We start from the raw sequence: 9,747 nt of genomic DNA on the forward strand, positions 1-9,747 counted from the left end.
GAAAAAGTGGTTTATGCTGTGGGCTTTTCAGTTCAGGAATGGGCGTAGAGAGGGTAATAGAACAACCAAGCTTTGGAGCTTTGGATTGAGGTGAGCTTTGGTATAATATTGCTAGCTGATTTGTCATTCAGGCTTCATGGAGAAGATGACAAAGTTCTTCTCAAAGTTTGTAATCTGTTTGTTAACTGACAAGATTCACTTCTCCAGGTTTGATACCTAAATTCTTAGAATGATTGTACAATTTATCTTTGTGAATCTCTGGAGGTAATTGGATCAACTTTTTCTACCTGTCCTTTATATTTAGACAAGACTACATACGACAGTCTATTACTTTTATCTGGTAATTTTAAGTAATATATGTTGAGCTATTTATATTCCCATACCAGAGTCAGATACAGACACAAACCTTTTTTTAACTATGGGGAAAAAATCATCTGAAATGAATTTTTACAAACACATTACATATAAGCAGAATATTTTATTGTTGATCTAAACCAACAAGAGCTTTTTAAAAAGATTAATAAAGAATATTTCATTTTTTAAAGTTTTTAAAATTCCTGGAGTATTCCCAATTGTTCTGTTGCAGCTATTCACCAGCATAGCTGGCTGATGGATAGATCCTATCGCTAAAAATGGTCTTCTGTTTACTCCTGAAGAGGTGTCCTCAGAGGAGTTTCAGTGTAACTTGAGTGCAAATCAATATACACAAAAGTTCTTGAGGCCTTCAGGTTCTGCAGAACCCCGATAGAAGAGATAATACTTCCTCTCTGGAAATAGTATTTCAGGAATTCAACATGGCAAAGTTAATTATTTTTTATTCAGTCAGTTGTCAAGAAAAGCAGGTATTGCAGGAACATAGATTGTGGCCATAGTTATAAACAGTTCAAATATGCATAAAACATGGCAGTCAGCTTAGGTAAATCAGCCAGGGAAAATCTGAAAGGCTCCGTGTTCAAAATCTATTCTAAAATCTGAATCTTCCATGTATTACTTGGGTACTATGAAACAATTATCAGTAGCAAAGACCTACGATAAAATAATTTTGAGTACTTTTTCACAGTGCAATGTTTGTCATTTGGTCCTTCAACTGCCATTCCTTCCGAACAAAACTGTCCAAGAAATACACATTACCAAAACAGACCTCTTTGATATTTGGGAAAGACACAGAACTGTGGATCATTTTAATCCAGATACCTAGGCTTCATCCTTCTGATGCTGTCAGCACCACAGTGGGAATTTATCAGAGATGGTAGGCCTGTGCACTTTGTGTGACCCTCCTACACATTTTATGAAATAAATAAATATACTTCAGTACATGTATAAAGTTGAAAACCTGGAGGCTTCTAACTTCCTCTCTTGTGGTACTTTGTAGCATCAAGCAATTCAGATGACTTTCTTGCAAATTAAGGTCTATATCATTCATCCACCTGACAATATTATTTGATAAATTTATTTGTTTAAAAAAATGTTTCTTACTATTAAGAAAGAAATAACATTGAATTGAAGACCTATTTTTTTACTTTTCTGAACTTTAAAACATTGTTAATCTATAATTTCAATTATCCACCAAATATAGATGGAGACCTACAGGATGGAAAAGTCTCAAATCCAGTATCTCATTGTAGCTCATTCCCCCAGTATTAGAAAATCCTAATTCATTCCTTAATTTCCTGCAATGCCAGTAAGCAACAATAAATCTATCTGCAAAAGTGTGGTTGAGATAAGTTTACCAAACAAGCTGCCCTTCAGCTCCTAGACTGAAGAAGTTCAGTCTGTCTGACTTCTGACTGAAGAAGTTCAAGCAGAAGTTCAGTTGCCCTTCAGCCCCTAGACTGACTTCAGTTCCTAGAGAATCACTGATTGATATAACAACAAATGAAAGACAAGGCCTGTCCCTTCTTGCTAAAGAAGCTTGCCTTACATCAGAACAGTAAGCAGTAACAGTAGTTTTTGAGCTGGCCAAAGAATATCTAGCCAATTAAGGCACTCTAGTGTTAATTACCAGCACTCATTATTTATCTGAATCCTCATGTTTTTTATGCAGGTGTAATTACATACAGATAGTGTATGAAACTTATGCTTCAGACTACCTGATCAGGGATGAAGTCAAAAGAGGATTTACAGCACTGTTGTGCAACATGCATCCCAGGTACAGCATGGCTGCTTCTTTACTGAAAAGTTACATCTGAAAAGTTACATGGAGGATCCTGGAGCAGGAGAGGGGCTTCAGTTAGTGTGAGAGGTACAGATGCCGCAATATAGGAACCAAAGCCTCTCCTCTCACTCTTCCCACCTCTCTCTCCACCCCCCCAAAAAAAAAAAAAAAAAAAAAAAGAAAAAGTCACTCATATCTGCATACTTGCTAAATAGGACTACAGATATTTAACAGATAACATATCTCCCAGGATGAGTGTACCAAAGTAATGAGAGGTTCATGGATGACAAATCAGATTATCAGCACTATTAGTGGATGAAGTTCCTGTTTGTTCTTCACTGCCTTGCTCACTGGCAAGTCTGTGCTCTAAACAAAGCTCTGAACTTTGGAATTGGCATCATAATGAGCAATCTGTGAAGGGAGTTTAATGTGATTATTAACACCTTACTGTGTTAATAATCGCATTAGCATTTCTGCTAATGACAGAAACAAATAACAGCTGCATTTCTGAGTACTCTCTCAATAATTGGTAGCCTAATAATAGCCGTTTTTTTACAGCAGCAGCAGAATTTCCTACAGAATAAAAATTGAATCATTAAGTTAATATGCAGTTACCAGTTCGTTACCGGTTCTTACATATTTCTGGAGAAATACAATAAGGTGAACTTTTTCAACCAGATCTAAAGTTACAATTACCAATCATCCACAGTCTCTGAAAACACAGAATCACAGACTGGTTGAGCTTAGGATCTCTAGAGATCATGAAGTCCAACCACTCCTGCTAAAGCAGGATCACCTAGAGCACGTGGCACAGGAACACATCCAGGCAGTTTTTGAAGATCTGCAGAGAAGGAGACTCCACAACCTCCCCAGGCAGCCCATTCCAGGGCTATGCCACCCTCACAGGAAAGAAGTTCTTCCTCACATGCAGATGGAACTTACTGTGTTTCAACTTGTACCCATTACCCCTTGTCCTGTCACTGGCCACTACTGAGAAGAGTTTGACCTCATCTTCTTTACATTCTCCCTTTATGTATTTGCACATGTTGATAAGATCCCCTCTCAGTTTTCTCTTCTCCAGGCTAAGCAGGCTCAGCTTGCTTAGTCTTTCCTCATACAATGGATGCTCATGTCCCTTAATCATCTTCATTGCTCTACATTGCACCTTCTCTAGAAGTTCCACATCCCTCTTGTCCTTGGGAGCCCAGAAGTACACATAATATTTCCGGTGTGGCCTCACCGGTACTGAGTAAAAGGGAAGGATCACCTCCTTCAATCTGCTGGCACTACTCCTCCTGATGCAGGCCGGGATCTCATTAGCTTTCTTGGTCACAAATATACATTTCTGGCTCATGGTCAACTTGTTGTCAATCAGCACCCTCTCTATAGTGTTACAGGCACCCCTAGCCAATACTGGTGTCTGGGGTAATCCCTCCCCAGGTGCAGGACCCTGCATTTGCTTTCATTGAACCTCATGAGTTTCCTCTCTGCCAAACTCTCCAACCTGTCCATGCCCCTCTGAAGGGCAGCACAAATCTAACTTATCCATATCCTGAATATAGTTGTGTCTAGTCCTCAAAACCTATGTGTATAGAAAAAAAATCTTACACCTATTTACAGTGAATAGGAGCCCATAAAAAAGAACTGTGAAACAGTTAAAGGAAGAAGCTCCTTATTGCTCAGAGATTCTGTGTCTGTATTGGCTTACTAATATACTGATTAGCTTACTGATATACTGATATATTGATAATATACTGATACTGATATACTGAGGATATACTGATATATTTGAGGAGTGAGTCTCTGTGCATAGGACTTGAAAAGTAGATACAACAGCAGCACTTATGTAAATCATGGCCTCAATAAACACAAGAGCTTTAATTTTACCAGCATAGATCTTTCAGTGCAATTACTCTGGAAAAAAAAAAAAAAAAAAAAAAAGACGTATATGAAATATACTCTGTGGTCTCAGAAAAAAATCTATCATCCTCTCTATGTCCTAAGATCTGCAAAACAAACAGAAAACTTCTCTGTTTCACAGGAGCTTGATGAAGGTGACCTACAGTTAGAGGATGCTAATAACACCCATATTCAGTCAATATAGATGCAAGACCCAGATTCTGTTTCTAGCTCTGATGTTATTATCTTTGTGATCTTAAGCAAGTATTTTCAATTGAGAATCAACTTATAGGTTAAGATATCAAAATTTCAGTGTCTGCATATATGTGTTTACATCTGAGTTAGTTTCCTTTGTTCCTTTTGATCAACATGTATAAGTACATGAAAGTGGAATGTAGGGAGGAAGGGGCCAAGCTCTTCCCAGTGGTGGCCAGTAACAGGACAAGGGGAAATGGGTATAAGTTGAAACACAGGAAGTTCCATCTCCAGGTGAGGAGGAATTTCTTTACTGTGAGGGTGACAGAGCAGAGGAACAGGCTGCCCAGGGAGGTTGTGGAGTCTCCTTCTCTGGAGGTCTTCAAAAACTGCCTGGATGACGCCCTGTGCCACATGCTCTAGGTGTCCCTGCTGGAGCAGGAAGGTTGGACTAGATGATCTCTAGAGGTCCCTTCCAACCTTGAACACTCTGTGACCCATTCTGTACTCATGAGACATCTAGGGAATGGATCAATTGCCCACATGTAGGTATGTACTGACACCTAGAAATATCTAGAGTATCTCACACAGCCTACACAGCAGGCAAAGAACTTCTGCAGGTTTTGTGCAGTATCTGCAAGTTCCACATGAATTAAATATCAGAGTACTTCAAGGCATCTCAAATTACTCTACACAACTGATTTGAGTTCTCTCTGCTTCTACTCTCACCTTTTGTCATTCTTGCTTACCTATATAACCCATTCTTTTAGCTAGAATCCTTTTTCATTACATTTTTGTGACAGTGGATAAATTTTAGTGTAGTAACCTGAACACTGTTCAAGAGTGCATTCCTGAATAGCTCATAGGTCTGACCTTGGACAAGCAACACTGCTTGTGTCTAACTGAGGTACTCATCCAGTAAAAACATCTATCTCACTACAGAAATTACAGACAAAAATCCTTTGAAGTCAGATGCAATGAATTACTATATTAAAACATGCTGCCATACAGGCATTCTGAAAATTTTTAGGTGGAACTCGCTTTTCTAGTTCACCAGATACTGATTACTCTTTTTTCTGAAAAGTCATAGAATCGTAGAATCATAGAATCATAGAATGCCGAAGGTTGGAAGGGACCTCAGAGGTCATCGAGTCCAACCCCCCTGCACACGCAGGGTCACCTAGAGCACGTGGCACAGGGCTGCATCCAAGCGGGTTTTAAAGATCTCCAAAGAAGGAGACTCCACAACCTCTCTGGGCAGCCTCTTCCAGTGCTTTGTCACCCGCACAGTGAAGAAATGCTTCCTTAAGTTCCTGTGGAACTTCCGATGCTTCAATTTGAAGCCATTTCCTCTAGTCCTATCCCTGCCCACCACTGAAAAGAGGCCGCCCCCCTCCTCCTCACTGCCTCCCTTGAGGTATTTATACACGCTGATCAGGTCCCCCCTCAGCCTCCTCTTCTCCAGGCTGAACAGGCCCAGCTCTCTCAGCCTTTGCTAATATGGCAGATGTTCCAGGCCCCTGATCATCCTCGTAGCCCTGCGCTGGACTCTCTCCAGCAGCTCCACATCCGTCTTGTACTGGGGAGCCCAGAACTGGACGCAGTACTCCAGATGTGGCCTCACCAGGGCTGAGTAGAGGGGGATGATCACTTCCCTCGACCTGCTGGAGACGCTTTTCTTAATGCACCCCAGGATCCCATTGGCCTTCTTGGCCACCAGGGCACACTGCTGCCTCATGGTCATCTTATCATCCACCACGACATCGAGGTCCCTCTCTGTGGGGCTGCTCTCCAGCAGGTCCACTCCTAATCTGTACTGGTGTCCAGGGTTATTCCTCCCCAAGTGCAGGACCCTGCACTTGCCCCTGTTGAACCTCATGAGGTTTCTCGCCGCCCAGTCCTCCAGTCTGTCCAGGTCCCTCTGGATGGCAGCACAGCCCTCAGGGCTATCAGCTACTCCACCCAAAAAGTCCACTTCAAATCAGTTCTGCCTAAATCTATTTACAATGCTATTGTCCATTCTTTCCTTTCTATATTAGTCTCATGTCTGGAGAAACCTTAGCACAGAAATTTGTAAGCCTACTGCATTACTTCACTAAGTCTTAAAATCTTTCTCTCTAATAATGCATGCAAATCACTGACTTGTAGTGGTCAACAGGCAACTGGCAAACCAGGAAGTTTCCATAACTCTAACCACTTTATTTCCTAGTCTCCTTTTATCTACTCTTTCCTTTATTCTGCCCATGTTTGTGAAGACTTTGATAAAGTCTAGCATGAAGACTGCAAGCTCTGCATGGTCCATGACAGTAGACATAGTGTTTACTAAAGTAATTATTGTAGCAGTAAAAATTGAAGATGCAAAATCCTCTTTCTTCTTTCAATGATAATCTCATAGATATACTCCCAGTATTCTGGAAGCCAGATACAGCAAATATTTATAGGAGATATTAAAAGAACAATTCAACTTCCTAATGTTTGGAAGTTCCTTCCTAATGTGACAAACTGCATAGCTAATAGGTAATACATAGTGTTCTGAGCTCTGTCCTTCAGATGCAATTACAGTTTGGGAAATAGCAGAACTCTTTCTAAAATGACCATTACATTTTCAATTGCAAGAGATACTTAGTTTTGTTATGACCCATCGTTAATCTATATCTATGCATGGCCTATGTGAAACAGAAAGCTTTACCCTGAGTTAATGTAACCCATAATGAAAAGCATGGTGTTGTGAAACTCCTTGCTGGGGTAGCATGTCTTCCCTCAAGGTGAAAGTGACTATTTGCTTACTGGAAAGGACTTCAATTAGATTTTATATACTGCCATTACAGAAATGAAAATAGCATGGAGGAAAATAATATTCCCTCATAAATATTTAGGTGCATTTACATATAAATATATAGGTGTATAGGTACATTTATATATTTAATTTATCTCAGAAAAATACTGCAGTTCTGACTCCAGTCTTGGCAGACTCTCCAAGCCTATGGTGAATCTGCAATAAGTAGTTTGGAACTTGGTAAAGCTCCATTGATTTTTCTGGGACTGAAGAAGGGTCTTGTGCTTGCAAGTTTGTCCTGGTTGCCCCTAAGTGATTTGGGAGACACTTTTCTATATGCCAATATAAGAAAATCACTCATAATAATAATGTACATTCTTGGATGTTGACACACTACTCTCTGGAGAGAAAAAAAATGCTGATCTCTGCCACAGTGGATAAAATGCAACACAAAGGAGGCACTGTCATTGAAAAAAAAAAGGATTATTTTGAGTATGCAGATCACATACCTTTGTCTCACTTGTTTGCTAAAAAAATGAATGGTGTACAACTCGTTCTCTTCATATCTAACATACCCAGGAAGCCTTTCAAATGACATTTTGAAAGCAATGATGTAAAGAAAGCAGGAGCCAGAAGTAAAAGTCATTTTGTTTACCAAATAATCTATATTATTCCTAGGCCTGCTTTCTACTTTCAACTTTGGTGGAATTGGATCAAAAGTAGAAAGAACTCATAAGACTTGCTCCAGTCTGCCAGGAAGCAAGATCACAGTCCTAGGTCTTTTCAGTTCCAGCTCCTTCAGTAAGTTTTATCTGTGTACCTAATTTAGGAGAACATGCTGAGCCCCAGGGTGACAATTTCCTCCCTGTATCAAACCAGTAAGCAAAATTTAAGCATGCAAAAGCATATCCAGAACTTTATTTATGGCTGTAATAAGAAAAAGTGTGTTGCCAGATTAACCAGTTAGACCTCTAGCTGTTTTGTGCAATGAACTTCTGACCAGTGTAATAACAGCCCTCCAGAAAATGTGCCAGCTATGTAGGTTGTTCTCACCCTGCTTACAAATAGATTCACTTTAGAATTTCACAATTCCTTCTCCCCATTCCAGTTCTCCAGGAACATTAGCTTAGCCAAAAATCTGCTACAGCAAAATGTGGTGCAAGAGGGCCTAATATGACATCTGAGTTCTTGAAGTCATATTCTGGGATTTTGGCAATACTGCAAGAAAATTCATTATTCAATGGGATGGAGAAAAGAAGACTCCTACACCCACAAGAAGTGGTGACTGGTCATAAAGAGGCTAGATACGTTTTAGTCCTAAATTAATAGATTAAGCCTCCTCTGTGCAGTAATAGCAAATCACTTCCATTGTTCTCCCTGCATATCAGTTAAATGGATTTTCGGAGCTATCATGTAAATCTCTGTGTGAGCTACCTGAAAGGCAGCCATGGATGCTAGGACTCACTTGTGGGCTAGGGACTGATGCCAGTTGTTTTATTACATGAGCATTTTCTTGCACTGTAGCTGTGAGCCTTTGTTTATGTCTCAGACATTACAATCTCTTTTTCTGCACTTGGGAACATTAAGCAGTTACAACTACCGTAAAAAATAATCTGTTTAAAAGTTGATGTAAGTTGGTTTAGAAACAATGGCAGAATGCTCTAGAATGAAGATCGCTGTGCTAACTGAAGCAAATTTAGTATAATTTCTGGGCACTACTTAATATTATGGCAGGACTTTTCCCTAATCTATGAAATTGTCTGGAAAGGAAGAGATTTTCAGTAGGCCACAGGATTCCATCTCCAATGGAATGCTCTTCATTCCAATGAAGAGCAACTGAATTAATTGACTTCACCTTTAAACTTCATTATAAGCAGGTAAACTTCACTATGAGCAGGTGTGGGACTAAAAGTGACAGAAAGCAAATGAAGAATAGTGTTTTTCAAATATGTGACTAAAGAACTGGAAGCCCATGGAGGGTTGTGAGGAATGTTTGAGAAATGTTGGTGCTCTGAATAACTAAAATGATACAGCTCACATATGACATGGGAAGGATACAATGTAACAAGCAAAGCTAAAAGAAAGCAAAAAGATTATATGAAATGAAAAGCAAGTTCTTTTTTAATCTACCTGACACACCTTACTGTTGTATACTTTCTTAATATCTCTGGTAAGCAGAGGTAGAAGTATCTTCAGTCTAAGTACAAGAGGATGTATGTTACGGTGTATCACATTCACCTTCAAATATGTCATTCTGACCTGAATGCATACTTCAACAAAAGTTTACCTTTTTCTGCTGCCATTTGTTCCATTGTTCATGTTGTTCTTAGGGTTCAAAATCCAAATGTCATATTAATACACTTGGCCATCTGAACTGGTGGTCACAAAGCCAAAAGAATTACTGCATTTGAGTTGCAAATGCACTCACTAGCATTGACAGGAACAATGGCCACAAATTTTAGACAACCTTTTAACTAAACATGTTCTATCTAAAGTTACCTATCTTTGGGTAAATAAAACATAAATTGCTACCAAATCAACCTGGCAGCATAACATACTTCATTTCAAGAGATGAAAAGAGGCTGTTACTGGACAATAAACCACCTGAAAACTTGTTGGGGATCATGATACCTATCAGGCAACAGTCAGAATTTGAAATGTATTGTTACGGTCCTGTACACACACGGAACTGGCAGAAAAGGAGTGATGGGTATTAGATCAC

Source organism: Nothoprocta perdicaria, unplaced genomic scaffold (assembly GCF_003342845.1).
Source record: "Nothoprocta perdicaria isolate Ctin4 unplaced genomic scaffold, notPer1 scaffold_126, whole genome shotgun sequence".
NCBI lineage: Eukaryota > Metazoa > Chordata > Aves > Tinamiformes > Tinamidae > Nothoprocta > Nothoprocta perdicaria.